Source organism: Callospermophilus lateralis, unplaced genomic scaffold, assembly GCF_048772815.1.
Source record: "Callospermophilus lateralis isolate mCalLat2 unplaced genomic scaffold, mCalLat2.hap1 Scaffold_45, whole genome shotgun sequence".
Taxonomy (NCBI): domain Eukaryota; kingdom Metazoa; phylum Chordata; class Mammalia; order Rodentia; family Sciuridae; genus Callospermophilus; species Callospermophilus lateralis.
The window spans coordinates 10280007-10295333 of record NW_027514398.1 but is presented as its reverse complement, the minus strand read 5'-3'; the positions used below and the strand labels follow the sequence as shown (position 1 = coordinate 10295333).

General features: G+C 48.5%; 1 pseudogene; it reads right to left on the bottom strand.

Moving 5' to 3' along the window:
* Positions 1-2135: 2135 nt before the first annotated feature.
* LOC143387256 (ruvB-like 1) lies at positions 2136-14713 on the bottom strand (annotated as a pseudogene).
* Positions 14714-15327: the final 614 nt, after the last annotated feature.

Below are 15327 nucleotides of genomic sequence, written 5' to 3'. Positions count from 1 at the left end.
AGTAAGGCCTTGAGCAACTCAGTTGAGACCCTGTCTCTGAATACAATACAGAATAGGGCTGGGGATGGTGCTCAGGCATCAACATTCCCTGAGTTGAATCCCTGCACCCTCATCTAAAAAAAAGAAAACAGGCATGATTGCCCCCAAATGCCCCAAAAAACCTTCCAAGGAGCTGTGTGGGGTGAAGTACCCAGGAGCTGCCCCTTCTAGCCCGAAGCCTGATGCCAAGACACCCCACTTGGGAGCCCCAGGGAGATGTGCTTTCATATGCAAATTCTCCTCTGCTGCACTTAGTCAAGAAGCCCTTTTGGGGGCCCTGTGTGACAATGCTCAGGTTCATTAACTTTCCATCAAGTGCAGTTGGAATCCTCTCCCCAGGAAACGTGAGCAAGGAGGGTCAGAGCAGGCCCAGCCTCAGCCCCAGAACCATCATCCCCTGTAGAACAGCAGACTCACCTCAGGTCCCGGTCCTCACCTTCCAAACCAGTGCTCCTGTCATCAGGATGGAGCTGTTCCCAAAGAACCGAGATTTGAGGCCTGTCCTCATCCAGCGCCATGACGCAGGGCTGTCAAAACCGAGTTCAGAGACAGATCTGCTCTTGGCCACTCATGGAGGAGCTTAGGCTGCCTGCGAGGCCTCAAGGCAAACAGTGGATTTATGTTGAACTTATGTTTTCAGGAAGTTAAGTGGTAATGGGCCAGAAAAGGACATAAAATTGGGGAGGAGCCGGGCATGGTGGCACCCATCTGTCATCCCAGCAGCCGAGGAGGCTGAGGCAGGAGGATCACAAGTTGGAGGTCAGTCTTAGTAACCTAGTAAGGGCCTAAGCAACTCAGCCAGGCCCTATCTCTAAATAAAAAATAAAAGTGTTGGGACGGGACTCAGTGGTCGAAGGCCCCCAAGTTCAGTCACCGGCATAAAAAAAATAAGTCTACAAAGGAGCAAGGGAGACCCACTGCCTGGTGTCAACGTGGGCACCTTTCTGGGACCTCAAAGGAAGCAGATGCTGACCTCAGCAGGGCCAGAGCTCACAGTATGGCCATGGCTTCTAAAGGGAGTGAAGACTCAGGGCCATGCAGTGGGGTTGCTCAGAGCTGGGAGCAGTTCAGAGGCAGGGCCTCAACTTGGCTCTGGGCTCAGGCTTTACCACGTGTTCTCCCTGTGATCTCTGTCTTCTTTGGCTTCATCAACTGTCTCATCATGGACAGGAAGTCTTGTCCCCCCTTAGGAGAGAGGACTTTCTAAGGCAGCTACCAAAGCCCATCCTCCTGCCTCCTGTGGGACCCGGATGTCACTCAACTTGGAAACCTGAGGTGGACAGGCCCAGCACAGCTCCCCTGGGAAGGATGAGGGGTTCCTGAACTCAGAGGGATCCCCTCGAGGTTTTCCCTGACCTGCAAAGATCAAGCAGAGTAGTGGGTGGTGGCACCTGTCTTTAAAAATCCTGGCAATTTGGGAGGCTGAGACAGGAGGACCATAAGTTGGAGACCAGCCTCAGAAACTTTGTGAGGTCCTGAGCAACTCAGGACTTTGGATGGGGCTCCATGGGTAAGCACCCCTGGGGTTTAAGCTTCAGTACAAAAAAAAAAAAAAAAAAAAAAACCCTCCGGCCAGGTAAAAAGAAACTCCAATCCCTAGAGTCTCTGGCCTCTCCTGGGCAAAGCTCCAAGGGACAAAAAGCCAAACCAGATTCCCAGCAGAAAGCCCATTCCTGGTGGGGAAGAGGAGGCCCCCTTCAGGATGATGAGCAAACCTGACTCTATCCAGCGGGCCCCAGAGAGTGCCATCTGGGAGCTGGAGGACTGGGAGCTTGGGTTCTGCAGAGGCTGAAGCCTCCGTGAGGCTGTCTGAAGCCCTGTAAAAGCTCCCACCAGGAATCCCCAGCCCGGGGTGGAGAGCAGCCCCCAGCAGGCTGGCAGGCAGTCAGGGGCAGACAATGCTCAAAGATCAGCTGTGGCGGCATCTGGTCACTGGGCCAAAGGGCCAAAGCTCATGTCGTGCTCATTGCTGAGCTTCCCAGAGGGCCTCCAGGAGGACATCACAGCCCCGACCACTAGTTCCCAGGGCCTTGGGCATGCACTGGACAAGCAGGGCCTGTCCCTGGTGCCTGGCGTGGGCCACAACATGTCCCATCCTAGATAACCTCCTTTTTCTTGTGCACATTGCCTTTGGGCAGGGCATATCCTCCTCGGCATCCAGGGCAAACTCCGTGGCCTAGGAGTCGCACCTGCCCTGCCTCTGCCAGCAGACCATGGGACACCCAGACCACAGAGAGCTCAGTGACAGAAAGTTCCCCACTGCCCACCGAGGGCCCCCTACGGCACCCTCCGCCTTGCGCCCCTCAGCCTGGTGCCATGCTGGGCTCCCAGACCCACCCAGGCAAAACCTGAGACTTTCTGGAAGATTCTCTCCCATTTCTTTTCACTCCTGATACAGGAGCATCTAGGGGACTCACTGGAGCCGGGAGCCCGGGCTCTTCTAGCTGGTGATTTAAGGGTGACATGAGGTCTGAGGCTCACCCATGAGCCAGGGAGGTGCAGCCACCGTGGAAAGCAGCAGCAGATAGAGGAGGCGCCACCAGGTGCAGTCCCCAGGCTCAGGATTCAGGGAGGGACACCAGGGAGATAAAGGAAGATGGAAGACGCTGCCTGGTGCAGTGGGAAGGGACGAAGGCTGTCTGGTCCCTGTCCCCGACAGGGTTTGCGTCTTGCACACTCTGCCTGCTTATGTCATGAGGAGAGGAAGACAGAAAAGCCAAGGTGACTTAGGTAAAGGGACAGCTGCTGACCTTCCCCCACCCACCACTAATGAGCAAAGTGACACCCTAGTTACCCAGTTGTCACCCTGGCAGACCCTCATGTGTAACACTGTCCCCAGGGAGCATACCTTCACAGCCCCAATGTTGGCCTCCATGTAGATGACATCACTGGCCTCCACCCGCTCCTTCTGCAGACTTTAAAAAATGCTGGAGTTCAGCTAAAACCAAACCAAACCAGAAAAAAGGGGACTCAGACAACACTGATGCATGTTCCAGTTTCTCCTGACCCCGATGGAAGGCACCTTTCCAGAAGAGACCTGAGAGGCCAGGCACAGAAGTGCACACCTGTAATTCCAGGGACTCGGAGGCTGAGGCAGGAGGATCGCCAAGTTGGAGGCCTGTCTCAGAAACTTAGCAATGGGAGACTCTCTCTCAAAACAATACAAATCAAAATAAAAAGGACAGGCTTCTGGCTCCCTGCTTAAGCACTACGGGTTCAGTTCACAGGACTAAACATGAGAGAGAGACAGAGAGATAGACAGACACTTGAAGTAGCCAGTGACCCTAGGAGTGGGTGGGTATGAGGGTATTTGGCAGGGCACAAGAGCCTGGACTGGGGGCTTAGCACACCATGAGGTGAACCTGAGGGTGACCATGTCTACCTGCAGGGGACAAGAGAAAGTCACCATTACTCTTCCTTGCCTTGCCTTCAGGGGTTGCAAAGTGGAAGGAACATTCTCACAGGGACCCAGGTGCCCTTAGAGGGGATATATGTCCTTGGCCATGCTCCATGGCACCTTCCAGGATCACCACTACAGCTCCAGTCCTTGGGTTACGGACACCAGAGCTTCCTGCTTAGCCACCTGAGGCTGCATTTGATGTGGCCCATGATCCCGGCTCTCTAGGCCTCGGTCTCCTCCTCTATGTGACAGCACCCAGAAGTACCCACAGAGAAGTCCAGCTCAGAAGGGGAAACATAAGTTGGAATTCCCCCAAACTGTCTGGGTCAGGAGGGTGAGGAAGGAGGATCACCAAGGTGGAGGCCAGTCTAGACCACATAGCTAGGTCCTGGGGCTGGGGCACAGCTCAGTGGCAGAGTGCTAGTTCACTATGACCAGGGCCCTGGGTAGGAGCCCCAGGACAACAAAAAAGCAAATCCTAGCACCCTCTGGCCCCCGGGGCTGTGCACACACATCTCAGGGTGATGGTGTTCTACGGAGCCTTGCTCTTCCCCAGGGGTGTGCACTGTACAAGGACAGCAGCCTCTGCAGGACCAGGATTGCAGACAGGTCCTGAGGCTGAGCTTCCAGAGCAGCTGCTACAGAGGACCACCCTGTGGAAACACACCTGAGCTCTTTCCCAGACAGAGTCCAGAGTCAAAGGGGGGAGCGGGAGACACGACACAGACTAACACCCACTATAGGGCTCTCTCGGAAGAAGGTGGCCCCCAAAAGGCCAATTCAGAAACAAAGTCAGTATGTGGTGGCCAAAGGCCAAGGGGAGAGACATCAGGTGGCCATTCATGGGAATGAGGTCCCTTGGAAGGTCGTTACAATATTCTAAAGTTAAAATGGGGAGTGTATACAATGTCATGCATCAAAATCCTGTGCACTACACAAACTTAAAATGGGTGAATCATGTTCACAACTGCACCAACAGAGCTGCCAGCAGCTCACCAGGACCTGGCCTCTTTGGCCTCTTGGGGCACTGTGCGAACAGGAGCAAGGTTGGGGAGTCCCTAGGCAAAAAACTTCATAAGCCTCCTTCAAACTCAGACACTTCACAACTCCACACAACACACCTGAGGTCCTCCTGTCCCAGTATGTCATCCATGTGGAAAAACAGCCCAGAAGGACATGGGTTTTGGGGGGCCTGGGGGTACCAGGGATTGGGCTCAGGGGCCCTCAACCACCAAGCCCCATCCCCAGCCCTGTTTGGCATTTTATTTAGAGTCAGGGTCTCCCTGAGTTGCTTAGGGCCTCGCTTTGGCTGAGGTTGGCTTTGAACTCGCAATCCTCCTGCCTCAGCCTCCCAAGCTGCTGGGATCAGAGGTGGGTACCACCTTTGTTTTGGAAGACAATTTTTCTCTTCTCTGTTAGGCTCATTTCTTTGAGAAGCTGGTCAAAGCAGAGTGATGAATGGCTCAAATTTCCACTGTGTTTCTGTGTCCTCTCTCCTACAGGGAAGAGGACAATTTTTCTCTTTTCATCTCAGGCACTTTTATTCGGTTGATTTTCCAGAAGAACTTTCTCAAGGTGTTATTCTTGAGAAGGGGCCACATTCTCAGAACCTCATTAATCCAGGATGGACAGGATGTGATGAGGGATTAAAGAGATAAAGACAGGTTGTGGAGCCAAGCTCCTGAGATGAAGGCCCCATTAGGAAACAGAAAAATAGCCCTTGGAAGAAGTGACATTTTCATGATCTCCATAAAGCTGTGACCAAGAAACTACCTCAGAGGATCAAAGAATCACCAAGTAATAAAAGAGGGAAAGATGGGAGATTCTATGGTGGATGGATAGTGGTCTAGAGATGAGAAACTGAGCCCCAGAGAGCTCAGAGGACACGCAGGTGTTACCCAGCACCAGAGGACTCGCAGTCACCCTGGCCCTCAGCCAGCACTGGACACAGGATGACTGTGGAGCCTCTTTCTGAGCCTGAAGACTTGATCTGGAAAACAGGGGAAATGAGATTCTTGGCACCTGCACACACGGGCACACAGCTGTGATGAGCCACAGGTAAAATACCTCTGTAAGCCCACAGCAAGAGACCTGGCCATGCAGCAGGGGACACGTACAGAGCTAGTGTGAGTCAATCATAACACAGTGGATTAGTAAAAACATTATGAAAAAGAAAGAAAAAAGAAAACAAAATTATGTCGACTTTGACTTTTTGGGGAGGTGAGGGGGCAGTTTGGGGATTTGAACCCAGGGGTGACTTATACCTGAGCCACATCCCCAGCCCCATTTTGTATTTTATTTAGAGACAGGCTCTCACTGAGCTGCTCAGGGCCTTGACTAAGTTGATGAGGTTGGGCTCCACCATGTGATCCTCCTGCCTCAGCCTCCTGAGTGGCTGGGATGACAGGCATGCTCTACTGTGCCTGGCTGGCCAATGGCTGTCATTTGGGGGATAAGATGGCATTAGCAATTTCTTGACTTAACCACACAACTCACAGAAGCAATGAAAAAAGAAAGACCTACCTCATGAAGGGACGTATGTCCTAGCCCTTACGAGGTGTCCCGTTATACTACACGGTGTTATCCTGAGTGTCCCATATAGCATCAACAGTGCAGAGGCCAAGTAAACGGGGACACAGAGGTCACACCACCTGCCTGTGTGACAGTGCTGAGAACAGGGCTCAGGACAGACTTCCCTTGAGCTGCTTGGTGCCCTTGGCTGTCTTGAGCCCTATGATCACGTGGCTGATGGTCTTGCCATAGCCGCCCATGGGGTTCTCGGTCTCACATGATGTCAGCTCCATCACCTTCCCCTCGTAGACCTCCTTGGCCTCCTTTATCCACAGCCCTGGAAGGATGGCTGATGGGTACATGGTGAGAAGCAGGACCATCCTTCTGTTCACATACATCTCCTCCTCACCAACACCCTTCTTACCTCAAACTTCCACAGCACAAGAACTGACAAGTCACCTTACAGTACAACCTAGTGACACCATCATGGGTGGAGAGCAACTCTTCTGGGAGCGGTGACACAGGCCTGTCATTCCAGCTCAGGAGGCCGAGGCAGGAGGAGAGTAAGCTGGAGGCCAGCCTCAGCAACTCAGTGAGGCCCTGATCAACTCAGGGAAACCCTGTCTCCAAATAAATTCAAAACAGGGCTGGGAGGTGGCTCCGTGGTTAGGATCCCCGGGTTCAATCCCTGGTGCCCTTCCTCAAAAAAAAAAAAAAAAAAAAAAAAAAAAAGGGTCGCTGCTCTCCTGACAAATGGGGAGGCCACAGAAGACTTCTGCTGGCAGGTGGCCATCGGGATCCCTGTGAGCTGATATGGAAATATCCCAAAGGCAGAGACACACAGCCACATGATCAGACACTCAGGCCACTTCCCTCAGTTCAAGGGGGGCATTATCTTATCACCCCATCCCTTGCCTTCTCTTCTCCAGAAACCCAACCAGGACAAGGACACTCAAGACTGGAAGCTAGGGCCAGATCTCCTCTGCCTGTGATCCACCTGAGAGCCTATAAGTGGGGCTTGTGGAAAACATCCAATAGGGAAGTCACATTCTGTGTTTGATTAACCAAATTCACAGCTCCTGAACCCCAAAACAAACTTCTCAAACAAAGCCCGAAGCAGCTGTGCACACCTCGAGTCCAAGTAGCTGCAGAGGCTGAGGCTAGCAGATCATGGGTTAGAGGCCAACCTCCACAACACTGAGGCCCTGAGCAACTCAGGGAGACTCTGTCTCTAAATCAATGCAAAATAAGGCTAGGGATGGTGCTCAGGGGTCGAGGGCCCCTGGGTTCAATCCCTGGTACAAAAAAAAAAAAAAGAAAAAGAAAAAGAAAAGAAATTTTCCAGACAACATGAAGGTAACAGGAAACTCTATCAAGCTTGGAAAATTCTGGGCTTTTAAGCCTACTTTGATTTTTTTTTAATAGAACCATTTCTATTTTACAAAGAGGAAATTCCTCCAAAAGGAATGCCTGCCCATACTCACTGTGAGGGGACAGTGATATGAAATTCCTCCAGGAGAGGAAAAAAGGCATCCCCATTTCTCAGCTACTCATATTTGTCTAGCAGTTTCTTGGTGGTGACAAGTAGACAGGGGAAGGCCCAGTGGACCATGGGCCCAGCTTTTGGCCAAGAGAGAGGCTGTGGGCGCTGTCTCTGGCCAAGACAGCACAAAGGACACGGGTTTCATCTGCTGTCTCAGGTTTCTAAGTCCCTGACATGGACTTTATCACATCAAGGAAGTGGCACAGACGGGGACAGATGACCCTCTCTCCCTCTCTCTGCAGCTTTGCAGGAATTTAAAGATGTGGAAAACGCAGGCTTCTGTCTGAGGGGAGACCACAGCTTCCCCTTTTATTCTGTGACAGGATCTAGAAATTTCTTCTCACCTGCTGCCACCAAAAGCCCTGCTGTGTCCCCCACCACCCTACTCCAGGGGCCACTCCCATGAAATGTGCCTGGTGACCTCTCCTTTTTCAAATTTTAAAGCAAAATTCAGTTTCCACTGAGCCATTGAAATACAAGCAACTGTGAGAAGACCAGTTTTATCAGGTTTTTGTTTCACAAAAATGGGGGTTTTAAATTTTTTTTAAGTTGTAGATGGACATAATTTCTTTATTTTTTTTATTATTTTTATATGGTGCTGAGGATGGAACCCAGGGCCTCACACATGTTAGGTGGGTGCTCTACAACTGAGCCCCTGACCCATCCCAGAAAAATGGTGTTTTTTAAATTTAAGTTCTTAAAATATTAATATTCAGGTATTTGAAAGGTAGTAATATCTTACTGGTCACATATTTTTCTTGGTTCCTTTTTGTTCCAGAAATGGAATTCAGGAGCCCTCAACCCTTGAGCACCATCCCCAGCCCCTTTTATATTTTATTTAGAGACAAGATCTCACTTAGTTGCTCAGGGTCTGGCTAAGTTTCTGAGGCTGACCTCCAACTTGCTATCCTGCTGCCTCAGCCTTCTGAGCTGTTGGAATATGGTTCATATGTTTAACTTATGAGTTGAATAAAATCACTGGCACATGTTTAAATAAGGAAAAGTAATCCAGGCACCGTAGCACACATCTGTAGTCATAGTTACTCAGCATACTGAGGCAAGAGGATGGTTTGAACCCAGGAGTTCCAGGATTGCCTGGGAAACATACTGAGATCCTGAAAAATAGGACATGAAAAGGGAAAAGAAAAGAAGATGTGAAGAAAAAAACAATAGATAGAAAAATTTTAAACGTAAAACCCAGTTGTATACATGTATAATCCCAGCAACTCAGGAGGCTGAGGCAGGAGGATTGAGAGTTGGAGGCCAGCCTCAGAAACTTGGCGAGACGCTGTCTCTAAATTAAATATAAAAAGGGCTGGGGACAGGGCTCAGGGGTGAAGTGCCCCTGGGTTCAATCCCTGGTACCAAAAAATAAAAATAAAAAGCCTAAGTTCAATGTGACACAAAGCTTAGCTTCTAGACACAAGTTCAGAATTAGAACTCTTCAGTTCAGCATTATTGTCACACAGGGGCTAGGGGTGGCTCAGCCGCCATGGTCTCAAAAGGGAGAGAGAGAGAGAGAGAGAGAGAGAGAGAGAGAGAGAGAGAGAGAGAGAGCTAGAGAGAGAGAGAGAGAGAGAGAGAGAGAGAGAGAGAAAGAGAGAGAGAGAGAGAGAGAGAGAGAGAGAGCGAGCGCCCCATAGTTGAGTGCTTACAGGGACCTGCTGGGGAAGATCAAAGGCAGAGCCAGTCCCACAAAGAGGCACCGCAGGAAGATAGATTGCCAGCCATGGGGGTACCAGGTGGCTGTTGGGGGTAAAACAGGATCCCATGATGTCTCCACACTTCCAAATGCTGCACCCTCCTACTGCATTTTCTTTCCTTCAGCATTAAATCAAAAGTTCCCCAAGTAGACTTCTTAGTCTTTTTATTTATTTATTATTTATTTGGGTACCAGGGATGGAATCCAGGGGCCTTCGACCATTGAGCCCTGTCCCCAGCCCTTTTTATATTTTATTTAGAGGCAGAGTCTTGCTGAGTTGCTCAGGGCCTCAATAAGTTGCTGAGGCTGGCCTCCAAATTGTGTTCCTTTTACCTCATCCTCCTAAGCTGCTTGGATGGCTAGCTACTCTTGCCTGTCTTGTCAACAGCACCAAAAGAACATGAGCATTTTTAAGATGAAAGGATTCAAAGCACCGGAGAAGAAACAGCCATCTTTCACACTGACGTGATACTCACCAATAGCCCTGCAGAAGTTCTCCATCAGCACCTCGGTCTTCTTGTTCTCCATGGAGTAAACTTTGCTCCCCACCAAGGAGCAGAAAGGCACCTTACTCCCCAGCTCCTGAGCAATCACCAGAGAAAGGGCTGTCTACAGAGGCAAGAAAGGAAAGGTTTTCATTTTACAGTCTTGAAAACATATTTAAAACCCATCTATAAAAATATTAATTCAAGAGGCTGAACATGGTATTGCACACTTGTGATCCCTGAGACTCAGGAGGCTGAGGCAGAAGGATGGCAAGGTGGAGGCCAGCCTCAGCCACTTATCAAGACCCTGGGCAACTCAGTGATACCCTGTCTCTAAATAAAATATAAAAGTTTGGGGAATGGGGCTCAGGTGTTAAGTGCCCCTTGGTTCAATCTCTGGGACCAAAATAAATACATAAATAAATAACACTAACAAATCAGGAAGGATTTATTACATGACCTTTATTTTATGTTAAAAGGCCAGAAAATAGTGGATAATACATTAGACCAAATCTGTAAGCGGTGGCTTGGTCTGCACAAGCTCCCCCTGACGGTACCCTGTGGTCAACTATAAATTGATGCTCAGTAACATAACTTTGGTTGGCAGATGCTAAAGAGAACCTGGTGAAACAGACATCTCATCAAATACCAAGTTTTGGAAAGCAAATGCTCTCAAGTGGGTCCAGGACTGGGAAATGCCATGGCCTCTGAGTGCCATTTCATCCTCCCTCATCTCTGAAATAAGAATGAGGTCAGACCCCATGTGTGTAGATCAAGCAGAGCCTCATCTGGCAAACTAAAATACTGTTTAGATTACAAGGAGCCAACAAGCTGCCCACAGGATGGTTTGATTGGGACTCCGTAGTCTTAGATGTGCCTTTAAACTTGGCTTTTGGAGGGGGGGGGGATTAAACACAGGGGCCCTCAAACCCTGAGCCCCATCCCCAGCCCTATTGTGTATTTTATTTAGAGACAGGGTCTCCCTGAGTTTCTGAGGGCCTCGCTTCAGCTGAGGCTGGCCTCAAACTCGCTATCCTCCTGCCTCAGCAACCCAAGCCAGCCACTGGGAACACTGGCATGTTCCACTGTGCATGGCTCTTACCATTTTTTGAACCCTAGGAACTTTCCTGTAAATATCCAGCTATTTGTTTTTTGTTTTGTTTTGTTTTGTTTTGTTTTGTTTTGTTTTGAGAAACCAGGTCTGGACACAGTTGCCCTCTTTTAATGAAAGGGCACCACATCCTTGGGCTTGAGCAAGTCACTTTGCTTACCTCGCTGCCCGAATGCTTAGGCACCTGAGTTGGCAAGCCCAAAGCATGTGTTCTAATAGCAAAGGGAAAATGTCTAGAACAGAAAACAGAGGGATGTGATTCCAACACCATGAGGCCCAGGGGAGGCCACAGGCGACAGTGCTCATCTGTATTATTTTGATGTTTCTGGGAATGGAACCCAGAGCCTGGTATGTGCCAGGCAGCTGTTCCACCACTGAGCCTCAGGCCCAGCTTTTTTTTTTTTATTTAGAGACAGGGTCTCACTGAGCTGCTGAGGCTGGCTTCCACCTTGAGATCATCCTGCCTCAGCCTCTCATGTTGCTGGGTTTACAGGTGTGAGCCACTGTGCCTGACTCTTCCCTGTTTTTTCACAGCCCCCAACTCCCCATTCTCAGTTTCCAGTGTCAAAGACAGTGACCACTAGCCACTGAACAGAATCCCTGCCTCCTTCCACCTAATACTGAAGGGGTGACCATTACCCTTCCATTCAAATAGAAACAATACTTGGTTAAGAATGGCTCCTTTTCTGTCCAGCTTTCTCCAATTAAAAGCTCATGGAAGGGGCTGGGCTGGGGATGGGGCTCAGTGGTGGAGCACTCGCCTAGCATGTGCAGGGCCCTGGGTTTCTTCCTCCATGCCACATAATAATAAATAAATAAAACAAAGGTATTCTGTCAAATTACAACTAAAAAACTATATTATAAAAAAGAAACTCATGGAAGAAAGGCAAATATACAAACCCTTTCCTATGGAGCTCTTTATATCTCACTGATCTTTTCATAGCCTGTCATCTTGAAAGTCTAACTTGTATTTTTTTTAATATTTTAATATAATCAGGCCTCCCAGCTGATCAATCACTACCCACCAGAACTTTATGTTGTTTACTTTTGAACAGGGTTGCATTATTCATATTTATTTTTAATTTTTTTCTTTGAAACAAGTTTAATTTTGTTCCAGCCCTAAATTAGGGAAAGAACTTAAATCTTAAAAAATTCTCAAAAATCAAGCCATTATAAAGTTAAGCACCCCTCCCCTTAACAATAAATATTGAACTGATATAGGTGACTGAACTGATATAACTGATTTAGGTGCAGATGGACACAACACAATGCCTTTATCTTTAAGTGGTGCTGAGGATCAAACCCGGGTCCTGCCCATGCTCTGCAAGCCCTGTAACACTGAGCCACAATCCCAGCCTGCTAACTTGTGTTTTATGGATTAAGAAACTGAGAGCTGGGTGTGGGGGTGCACACCTGTCATCCCAGCAGCTTGAGAGGCTGAGGTGGGAGTATGGCTAGTTGGAGGCCAGCCTCAGCAACTTAGAAAGGCCCTGAGCAACTCAGCAAAACCCTGTCTCTAAATAAAATACAAAAAGGGCTGGGGATGAGGCTCAGGTGTTTAGTGCCCCTGGGTTTGATCCTTAGTAGCCCTCACCCAAAAAAAGGGTTTCTCAGTCTTGCCTCTGTTTTGGGGCACAGCCTTGCAGTGAAGGTTGCTTGGCAGCATCACTGACCTCTAACACTAGATGTCAGGAGTCCCACCATCACATTTTGAAAACTAAAAGAGACAACTCTCCAGATACTGCCAAATATCTCCTTGGGGGCAAAACTGACCCAGGTTGAAAATCACTTCAGAGCTAATCTCACCTATCTGGACTTCCAGAAAGACCACACAGAGAATGGGAACAGCCCACAGCTAAGGAGTTCACAGCTGGTGACTGTCCACACCAATGACACCAAACAGTGAGACTCAGAAAGCCCTGTGGACATCAAGAAAGGAAAATCAGGGGAGGGCGTCCTATCCAAAAATACCTCCAAAGCATCCAGAAAGAAAGGTCCCAACCCTGAAAATCAGACTTCTTAAGAGCAACACTGGAAGACAAAAAGTACTAAATAACACTAAGTAAAACAGCACTGAAGGAAACAGCTATCATGCTGGTACTGTGGCACAGGCCTGTCATCCCAGGAGCTCGGGTGGCTGAGGCAAGAGAATCGTGAGTTGGAGGCCAGCCTCAGCAAAAGCGAAGCCCTAAGCAACTAAGTGAGACTCTGTCTCTAAATAAAATGCAAAAAGGACTGAAGATGGGACTCAGGGGTTGACAGCTTCTGGGTTCAATTCTTGGGGTTCAATTCTTGGTAACACCCCCCCCCAAAAAAAAATGGAAGATGACTTGGACAAGCTAATGTTCTTGTAAGTGCACACTGTATGGCATTCCAGCCTCAAAAAACTTCCCCCAGACATAGGACTTCTTCATCCACCATCAGTCACCACACAACACACCCTGGCAACTCCATATGTACAACTTCAAACTTAGAATTCAAGTTTTTTTCACAACTGATTGTGTTTCTGGTTCTGAAAGGTCAAGTGGCCTTCCCCAGGCCTCCCAGCTGATCAATCAATACCCACCAAGATGTAGCCCAGAACTTTATGTTGTTTATTTTTTAACAGGGTGACATTAAGTCACTTAGAGCTTGGTGAAACTGCTGAGGCTGGCCTCCAACATGTGATCCTCCTGTCTCAGCCTCCAGAGTCACTGAGATGACAGGCAGGGGCCACCACACCTGGTGAGAGCCCTCTTCTTTACATACAAGAGCGCAGGCTCCTACTCTCCTATGCCAAGAGGCCCTTCAAGAGAATAAGCCATGTCCAGACCAGGAGCTCTGGGAAGCCTGAGGATCTGGTTGATCCCCTTACAGATCCCAACAAGCTCCACCATATGTCCTCTTTTGTCCCCTGGAAAGCCTGACTCTGAAGGGGAATTATCAAACCCTCTGCCCAATTCCAGCATTTAAAATCAGTCAGCAGTTTGAAGCTCAGCACTCAACTGAGCCATTTTATGCCATCAGGAGACTTCCTGTTTCTCTGCCTGAAAAACACTAGAAGCCCTTAAAGATCAAAAGCGTGTTTCTGTTATTGTCAATTATGCACGTAGCCAAAATAGTGGTGGGCAAAGTTTGCATTAAAAAAAATACTGGCTGACTCATTTTTCCCCCTCCAATAATGTGCCACAGAAGATCTTTTTAATATTTTTTAATTGTTCATGGACATAATATCTTTGTTTTAATTTTTTTAAATATTTATTTTTTAGTTGTAGTTGGACACAATACCTTTATTTCACTTATTTATTTTTATGTGGTGCTGGGATTGAACTCAGGGTCCCGCATGTGCGAGATGAGTGCTCTACCAATGAACCACAGCCCATCACAAATTTTTATGAGGCCCTGGACCAATAGAAATGGATTTTCAGCTGGGCATGGTGGTGCAAACCTATAATCCTACCTCTCAGGAGGCTAAGGCAGGAGGATCACGAGTTGGAGGCCAGCCTCAGCAACTTAGCAAGGCCCTCAGCAACTTTAGCAAGACCTTGGCTCTAAATAAAATACAAAAACGGGATGTGGCTCAGTGGCTGAGTGCCTCCAAGTTCAATCACTGGTTAAAAAAAAAAAAGAAAAAAAAGAAAAAAGAGATGGATTTTCCAAGAAAAGGAGACTTGAAAGAGTTCAAAGACGATCCCAGTGACCAGACCTCTCAGAGGACTTTCCTTCCCCTCTGGCCAGGATGATTTTCATTCTAGAAGTAAAAGTTTGAGATCATATTCCTTTCTTAAACACACATGTGACTTATGTCGCTAAAAAGATGTGAATTCCATTTGGCTTCAAAGTGAGGATCGTCCTCTTGCACAGCAGAAATCAAGGAGAACACAAGGACTTTTCAAGTTCCCAGGGTTCCCGCCCACAGCATGGCTCTTCCTGTCATCTTATTGTTTTTATTATCCCTTCTATGACATCATATGCCTGCAGCACAGAGGTTACAAATGGTCACTATTACTGTGTTTCAGTGGGGAAAAAATGCAGTCCCTGGTCCAAACGATTCACAGACTAATCCAACCAACCCTGGGCGCCAGCACCCTCCATGCACTGTTCTGGATGGTGAGAGAGAAGGTGAGAGAGAAAAGTCTGCTGGGCACAGTGGCCCACACCTGTGATCCCAGGGACTCCAGAGGCTGAGGCAGGAGGATGTCAGTTCAAAACCAGGCTCAGCCAAAGTGAGTCCCTGAGCAACTCAGAGAGACCCTATCTCTAAATAAAATACAAAATAGTACTGGGGAGAGGCTCAAGAGTCAAAGGTTCCCCAAGTTCAATCCTGGCACCCCCCACTCCCAAAAAAGAGACATAGACAAGAAACTAGAGGCTTTTCTTTGGCTCTTTCTGTTAATAGGAGACTCCGAGGCCACAGTCACAAGCTCATATAAATTGCAGGTTTCTGTAGCTGTTCAACCTCCAGGGAGACCACAGGCTATGACTCTAGGGTTCAGCAGCTTAGAGGCGGTGGATTGCAAACCCCCAGTTGTCATTACTAAACTCAGTGGCCATGGT